The sequence below is a fragment of the Rattus norvegicus genome, chromosome X (assembly GCF_021556685.1).
Source record: "Rattus norvegicus strain SHRSP/BbbUtx chromosome X, alternate assembly SHRSP_T2T, whole genome shotgun sequence".
NCBI lineage: Eukaryota > Metazoa > Chordata > Mammalia > Rodentia > Muridae > Rattus > Rattus norvegicus.
In genome coordinates this window covers 13,459,722-13,469,097 of record NC_141554.1, presented here as the reverse complement: position 1 = coordinate 13,469,097, position 9,376 = coordinate 13,459,722, and the positions used below count along the sequence as shown (strand labels likewise).

The 9,376-nt window shown below is 41.6% G+C and overlaps 1 pseudogene; it reads left to right on the top strand.

Annotated features, from left to right (window-relative positions):
• The first annotated feature begins 236 nt into the window (after nucleotides 1-236).
• On the top strand, nucleotides 237-7,873 carry Rae1-ps1 (ribonucleic acid export 1, pseudogene 1; annotated as a pseudogene).
• The last annotated feature ends 1,503 nt before the right edge of the window (nucleotides 7,874-9,376 follow it).

The window sequence follows — 9,376 nt, the reverse complement described above, 5'->3', positions numbered from 1 at the left end:
TGCTATTTCTGTCTTCTTCAATAATATGAGCTGAATATAGGCAAAATGTAGGTACTAAATTACTGCTTACTGAATTAACGGTCTTTTGCTGTTTTTTTAAATCATTTTATTGGTAATGGGGCAGTTTCCATGAGCTTGAGGAGACTTGGAGGAGGTCTGGGGTTTCCTGGCTTTGTCACCTCTGCCCTGTGCCAGAGCACCCAAAATGAGTCTTTTTTGTGACTGGTGGGACCAGCATGTTTGGGAGAACAACCACAGATAACCGCAACACAATGAGGGATATTGAAGTAAAGTCTTCTCATGATGACAGCATTGGTTGTCAGTATTTCAGCCTACCAAACTTACCAGGCAACTTCCTTATTGCAATATTATAATTGCAATAATATAATATATAATGATGTTCACTGATGGGATGTGCAAGGCACTAGGCAAACCATTCCAAAGGCCCAGAAGATGAACATTGAGCCAGTGCACAATATCTGCTGAAAGTTTCCTGGTTGCTGCCGCTGCAGAGAGCCCGTGGGCAGCACCCCGTGAGCAAACTTGAGCCTCGGGACCACAGGTAAGACCAACTTGTCTGCTGCAAGAAAGCTGCCTGGTGAAATCGGGACACACAGAGGCAGAATTCCTCTAGGACCGGGCACGTCATGTGTTTACCACAAGTCCCACACCCGCGGATCCCGGCCCGCAGCAGCTCTCTGCTCCCAGACCCCGTGGGAAAGAGACCTCACCGCCTGGTCAGGTGGGCACTCCTGAGGCTGCAGAGCGGAAGACACCAACACTGCCCACCCCTGCCCACATCCCTAGCCCAAGAGGAAACTGTATAAGGCCTCTGGGCTCCCGTGGGGGAGGGCCCAGGAGCGGCAGGACCCCTGCCTGAGACACCGCCGGAACCTGAAGGAAACAGACCAGATAAAGAGTTCTCTGCACCCAAATCATGTGGGAGGGAGAGCTAAACCTTCAGAGAGGCAGACAAGCCTGGGAAACCAGAAGAGACTGCTCTCTGCACACACATCTCGGACGCCAGAGGAAAACACCAAAGGCCATCTGGAACCCTGGTGCAATGAAGCTCCCGGAAGGGGCGGCACATATCTTCCTGGTTGCTGCCGCTGCAGAGAGCCCGTGGGCAGCACCCCACGAGCGAACTTGAGCCTCGGGACCACAGGTAAGACCAACTTTTCTGCTGCAAGAAAGCTGCCCGGTGAACTCATGACACAGGCCCACAGGAACAGCTGAAGACCTGTAGAGAGAAAAAACTACACGCCCAAAAGCAGAACACTCTGTCCCCATAACAGACTGAAAGAGAGGAAAACAGGTCTACAGCACTCCTGACACACAGGCTTATAGGGACAGTCTAGCCACTATCAAAATTGCAGAAAAAAGTAACACTAGAGATAATCTGATGGGGAGAGGCAAGCACAGGAATCCAAGCAACAGAAACCAAGACTACATGGCATCATCGGAGACCAATTCTCCCACCAAAACAAACATGGAATATCCAAACACACCGGAAAAGCAAGATCTAGTTTCAAAATCATATTTGATCATGATGTGGAGGACTTCAAGAAAGACGTGAAGAACTCCCTTAGAGAAGCACAGGAAAACATTAATAAACAAGTAGAAGACTACAGAGAGGAATCGCAAAAATCCCTGAAAGAATCACAAAAATCCCTGAAAGAATTCCAGGAAAACACAATCAAACAGTTGAAGGAATTAAACATGGAAATAGAAGCAATCAAGAAAGAACACATGGAAACAACCCTGGATATAGAAAACCAAAAGAAGAGACAAGGGGCTGTAGATACAAGCTTCACCAACAGAATACAAGAGATGGAAGAGAGAATCTCAGGAGCAGAAGATTCCATAGAAATCATTGATTCAACTGTCAAAGATAATGTAAAGCAGAAAAAGCTACTCGTCCAAAACATACAGGAAATCCAGGACTCAATGAGAAGATCAAACCTAAGGATAATAGGTATAGAAGAGAGTGAAGACTCCCAGCTCAAAGGACCAGTAAATATCTTCAACAAAATCATAGAAGAAAACTTCCCTAACCTAAGAAAAGAGATACCCATAGACATACAAGAAGCCTACAGAACTCCAAATAGATTGGACCAGAAAAGAAACACCTCCCGTCACATAATAGTCAAAACACCAAATGCACAAAATAAAGAAAGAATATTAAAAGCCGTAAGGGAAAAAGGTCAAGTAACATGTAAAGGCAGACCTATCAGAATCACACCAGACTTCTCGCCAGAAACTATGAAGGCCAGAAGATCCTGGACTGATGTCATACAGACCCTAAGAGAACACAAATGCCAGCCCAGGTTACTGTGTCCAGCAAAACTCTCAATTAACATAGATGGAGAAACCAAGATATTCCATGACAAAACCAAATTTACACAATATCTTTCTACAAATCCAGCACTACAAAGGATAATAAATGTAAAGCCCAACATAAGGAGGCAAGCTATACCCTAGAAGAAGCAAGAAACTAATCGTCTTGGCAACAAAACAAAGAGAATGAAAGCACACGGACATAACCTCACATCCAAATATGAATAAAACGGGAAGCAATAATCACTATTCCTTAATATCTCTCAACATCAATGGCCTCAACTCCTCAATAAAAAGACATAGATTAACAAACTGGATACAGAACGAGGACCCTGCATTCTGCTGCCTACAGGAAACACACCTCAGAGACAAAGACAGACATTACCTCAGAGTGAAAGGCTGGAAAACAATTTTCCAAGCAAATGGTCAGAAGAAGCAAGCTGGAGTAGCCATTCTAATATCAAATAAAATCAATTTCCAACTAAAAGTCATCAAAAAAGATAAGGAAGGACACTTCATATTCATCAAAGGAAAAATCCACCAAGATGAACTCTCAATCCTAAATGTCTATGCCCCAAATACAAGGGCACCTACATATGTAAAAGAAACCTTACTAAAGCTCAAAACACACATTGCACCTCACACAATAATAGTGGGAGATTTCAACACCCCACTCTCATCAATGGACAGATCATGGAAACAGAAATTAAACAGAGATGTAGACAGACTAAGAGAAGTCATGAGCCAAATGGACTTAACAGATATTTATAGAACATTCTATCCTAAAGCAAAAGGATATACCTTCTTCTCAGCTCCTCATGGTACTTTCTCCAAAATTGACCATATAATTGGTCAAAAAACGGGCCTCAACAGATACAGAAAGATAGAAATAATCCCATGCATGCTATCGGACCACCACGGCCTAAAACTCGTCTTCAATAACAATAAGGGAAGAATGCCCACATATACTTGGAAATTGAACAATGCTCTACTCAATGATAACCTGGTCAAGGAAGAAATAAAGAAAGAAATTAAAAACTTTTTAGAATTTAATGAAAATGAAGGTACAACATACCCAAACTTATGGGACACAATGAAAGCTGTGCTAAGAGGAAAACTCATAGCGCTGAGTGCCTGCAGAAAGAAACAGGAAAGAGCATATGTCAGCAGCTTGACAGCACACCTAAAAGCTCTAGAACAAAAAGAAGCAAATACACCCAGGAGGAATAGAAGGCAGGAAATAATCAAACTCAGAGCAGAAATCAACCAAGTAGAAACAAAAAGGACCATAGAAAGAATCAACAGAACCAAAAGTTGGTTCTATGAGAAAATCAACAAGATAGATAAACCCTTAGCCAGACTAACGAGAGGACACAGAGAGTGCGTCAAAATTAACAAAATCAGAAATGAAAAGGGAGACATAACAACAGATTCAGAGGAAATTCAAAAAAACATCAGATCTTACTATAAAAACCTATATTCAACAAAACTTGAAAATCTTCAGGAAATGGACAATTTCCTAGACAGATACGAGGTACCGAAGTTAAATCAGGAACAGATAAACCAGTTAAACAACCCCATAACTCCTAAGGAAATAGAAGCAGTCATTAAAGGTCTCCCAACCAAAAAGAGCCCAGGTCCAGATGGGTTTAGTGCAGAATTCTATCAAACCCTCATAGAAGACCTCCTACCAATATTATCCAAACTATTCCACAAAATTGAAACAGATGGATCACTACCGAATACCTTCTACGAAGCCACAATTACTCTTATACCTAAACCACACAAAGACACAACAAAGAAAGAGAACTTCAGACCAATTTCCCTTATGAATATCGACGCAAAAATACTCAACAAAATTCTGGCAAACCGAATCCAAGAGCACATCAAAACAATCATCCACCATGACCAAGTAGGCTTCATCCCAGGCATGCAGGGATGGTTTAATATACGGAAAACCATCAACGTGATCCATTATATAAACAAACTGAAAGAACAGAACCACATGATCATTTCATTAAATGCTGAGAAAGCATTTGACAAAATTCAACACCCCTTCATGATAAAAGTCCTGGAAAGAATAGGAATTCAAGGCCCATACCTAAACATAGTAAAAGCCATATACAGCAAACCAGTTGCTAACATTAAACTAAATGGAGAGAAACTTGAAGCAATCCCACTAAAATCAGGGACTAGACAAGGCTGCCCACTCTCTCCCTACTTATTCAATATAGTTCTTGAAGTTCTAGCCAGAGCAATCAGACAACAAAAGGAGATCAAGGGGATACAGATTGGAAAAGAAGAAGTCAAAATATCACTATTTGCAGATGACATGATAGTATATTTAAGTGATCCCCAAAGTTCCACCAGAGAACTACTAAAGCTGATAAACAACTTCAGCAAAGTGGCTGGGTATAAAATTAACTCAAATAAATCAGTTGCCTTCCTCTATACAAAAGAGAAAGAAGCCGAGAAAGAAATTAGGGAAACGACACCCTTCATAATAGACCCAAATAATATAAAGTACCTCGGTGTGACTTTAACAAAGCAAGTAAAAGATCTGTACAATACGAACTTCAAGACACTGAAGAAGGAAATTGAAGAAGACCTCAGGAGATGGAAAGATCTCCCATGCTCATGGATTGGCAGGATTAATATAGTAAAAATGGCCATTTTACCAAAAGCAATCTAGAGATTCAATGCAATCCCCATCAAAATACCAATCCAATTATACAAAGAGTTAGACAGAATAATTTGCAAATTCATCTGGAACAACAAAAAACCCAGGATAGCTAAAGCTATCCTCAACAATAAAAGGACTTCAGGGGGAATCACTATCCTTGAACTCAAGCAGTATTACAGAGCAATAGTGATAAGGACTGCATGGTATTGGTACAGAGACAGACAGATAGACCAATGGAATAGAATTGAAGACCCAGAAATGAACCCACACACCTATGGTCACTTGATTTTTGACAAAGGAGCCAAAACCATCAAATGGAAATAAGATAGCATTTTCAGCAAATGGTGCTGGTTCAACTGGAGGTCAACATGTAGAAGAATGCAGATCGATCCATGCTTATCACCCTGTACAAAGCTTAAGTCCAAGTGGATCAAGGACCTCCACATCAAACCAGACACACTCAAACTTATAGAAGAAAAACTAGGGAAGCATCTGGAACACATGGGCACTGGAAAAAATTTCCTAAACAAAACACCAATGGCTTACGCTCTAAGATCAAGAATCGACAAATGGGATCTCATAATACTGCAAAGCTTCTGTAAGGCAAAGGACACTGTGGTTCGGGCAAAACGGCAACCAACAGATTGGGAAAAGATCTTTACCAATCCTACAACAGATAGAGGCCTTATATCCAAAATATACAAAGAACTCAAGAAGTTAGACCGCAGGGAAACAAATAACCCTATTAAAAAATGGGGTTCAGAGCTGAACAAACAATTCACAGCTGAGGAATGCCGAATGGCTGAGAAACACCTAAAGAAATGTTCAACATCTTTAGTCATAAGGGAAATGCAAATGAAAACAACCCTGAGATTTCACCTCACACCAGTGAGAATGGCTAAGATCAAAAACTCAGGGGACAACAGATGCTGGGGAGGATGTGGAGAAAGAGGAACACTCCTCCATTGTTGGTGGGATTGCAGACTGGTAAAACCATTCTGGAAATCAGTCTGGAGGATCCTCAGAAAATTGGACATTGAACTGCCTGAGTATCCAGCTATACCTCTCTTGGGCATATACCCAAAAGATGCTCCAACATATAAAAAAGACACGTGCTCCACTATGTTCATTGCAGCCTTATTTATAATAGCCTGAAGCTGGAAAGAACCCAGATGCCCTTCAACAGAGGAATGGATACAGAAAATGTGGTACATCTACACAATGGAATATTACTCAGCTATCAAAAACAACGACTTTATGAAATTCGTAGGCAAATGGTTGGAACTGGAAAACATCATCCTGAGTGAGCTAACCCAATCACAGAAAGACATACATGGTATGCACTTATTGATAAGTGGCTATTAGCCCAAATGCTTGAATTACCCTAGATGCCTAGAACAAGTGAAACTCAAGAAGGATGATCAAAATGTGAATGCTTCACTCCTTCTTTAAAAGGGAAACAAGAATACCCTTGGCAGGGAAGAGAGAGGCAAAGATTAAAACAGAGACTGAAGGAACACCCATTCAGAGCCTGCCCCACATGTGGCCCATACATATACAGCCACCCAATTAGACAAGATGGATGAATCAAAGAAGTGCAGACCGACAGGAGCCGGATGTAGATCGCTCCTGAGAGGCACAGCCAGAATACAGTAAATACAGAGGCGAATGCCAGCAGCAAACCACTGAACTGAGAATAGGACCCCCGTTGAAGGAATCAGAGAAAGAACTGGAAGAGCTTGAAGGGGCTTGAGACCCCATATGTACAAAAATGCCAAGCAACCAGAGCTTCCAGGGACTAAGCCACTACCTAAAGACTATACGTGGACTGACCCTGGACTCTGACCTCATAGGTAGCAATGAATATCCTAGTAAGAGCACCAGTGGAAGGGGAAGCCCTGGGTCCTGCTAAGACTGAACCCCCAGTGAACTAGACTGGTGGGGGGAGGGCGGCAATGGGGGGAGGTTTGGGAGGGGAACACCCATAAGGAAGGGGAGCGGGGAGGGGGATGTTTGCCCGGATACCGGGAAAGGGAATAACACTCGAAATGTATATAAGAAATACTCAAGTTAATAAAAAAAAAATATCTGCTGAAAGTGTTCACAGCATCATGTGTCAAGACAGGTAAGATGTGGTGGAACCTTAACAGCAACCAGACCATTCAGATAGCATTACAATGCTCCTGTTAAGATGATACATTTGATCAAAGGCCAAATTACAGCTGTGTGATGAACAGGAGTTGGGATAAGACTCTGAAGTCTTTGGACACCTGGTTGTCAAAGCCTAAGATGGTCTTCCAACTCCCTGAGCACTATTATTCTGCAGATGTAATATACCTGATGACTGTGGTGGCCACTCAAGTGAGGGGCCTGATTATCTATCATTTACAGAATAAGCCCTCTGAGTTCAAGAAAATAGAGTATTCACTGACAGCTGGTTTTGCTCTTGGGAGAATTGAGGGGGTAGTTGCCATTCACTTCATCAACCCTCCAAATCCAGCCAAAGATAATTCCACCTTCAAATGTCATCGACCCAATAATACCAACACTTCTGTTCCTCAAGACATCCATGTAGTGAACAGAATTGGCTTCCATACTCTCCATCACATCCTTGCCTCTATAAGTCTGATGGTAGGTTCAGCATCTAGGACAGATAGCAGGACAAAATTAAAGACTTTGTAACAGTTAGATCAGCCCATAGCAGCTTGCTGATTCAATCATAATGGAAGCATATTTGTCTATGCTTCCAAATACAACTTGTCCAAGGGACATGAGTTTTATATTCCCCAAAAGAATAATTACATTTACCTGGGTAATGCAGCTTAAAAGCTAAAGCGAAGGAATGAGAAGTAGTTGCTTGAAGCTGAGGCTGTTGGAGTTTCATCTCAACTCCACCTCACCTCTGCTCAAACTTGGGCCCCAGCCCTGGTGGCCCATAGCTCTGGCTGTGGGTATCCACCTCTAGAGGGATGGTGTTCTTGTTCAACATCAGCACAGCACGCTGGCTACTTGCCTTCTCTCCATTCCACTCCCTTCTGCGGTTTTCCTGAAACTCTAAGGGAACTGAGATTCCCACTGAAATCAGATCTTGAGGGCATTGTGTCCAGTAGTGTGTATTTGACAGTGTTGGGAGGGAATTATTAATAAGCCCAGTGCTATGTTTTATAATAAAATATTTTGAAGATGAAAATAATAAAATTATTTTATATATTAAATTTTATGTTGGACCTGGCAGTATGACTCACTAATAGAATGCTTGCCCAGTAAAGCACAATACCCTGGGTTTCCTCTCCAGAAGTGAAGAAAAATAAAAAGCATTTACTCCCACAAAAAATATAGAGACTTATGACTCCCCACATATACTTACCATGTTCAATTTTCCCTTGTTAAACGTTAGCCATTTTGGCAGTCTTTTCTTTGAGTAACTCTTGCTTCTTCAAGGAACAACATGCATATATCTGGGAAGTTATGCATGGAAGAGTGAGGATATGAACATATCCACTGGATCAGAGAATGTTTGGGAAGAGTTGCTTGAACCTCTAGTCATCCTTTCCCCAATTTCCCTTTTTCCCTCAAGGTGAATCCACAGGGGCTTATAAGTATTAGTTCATTACTATTCACCTATCTGATGATACCATGTCTTTCTGTTTCCACATGACTTTAAGAATCTACAGTAAGGATCTAGTGCCACTGAACACTTTGCTGTACTGTGCTCTCTAAATCAACACACACATGCATACACACAGACACACAGACACACAGAGAGAGAGAGAGAGAGAGAGAGAGAGAGAGAGAGAGAGAGAGAGAGAGGGGAGAGGGAGAGGGAGAGGGAGAGGGAGAGGGAGAGGGAGAGAGAGAGAGATGCACACATGTATTACTATTCATCTTAAAACCATTTTAATTGAGCACTTATTTCATCTAATTCATGCATATGATCCTTCAGCTACTGTGGATTTCTTTTTTAGAATCCAGGCATGCAAACAAAATATGCAAAGTATCCTTGGCCTCAAAGCAATCAACTGCCTTCCTCAAGTATTTTAGTTATCTAGAGTATAAAGGCAACTTTCGCTGACATTCTCTTCTGTCTTCCGTCTAAGTTCCAAGGCTATCCAAATAACACCTATTACCTGACTTGGTATGGGCAAGTTTCTGATGTGGGGAACTCGACATTCTCCAAAATCTCTACAGACCTTTTAACTCTCCTGAAGTCACAGTCCAGACAAACTGATCCATTAAACATGTTTAAAGCTCAAGTTTGCACCATTATATTTCCTTAAGAGAATATCGTGAAAGTTTGTGTGCTATTTAGATGCACCCTGAAATGTCAAACATTCTTCTATGCTTTTAAAAAAATAC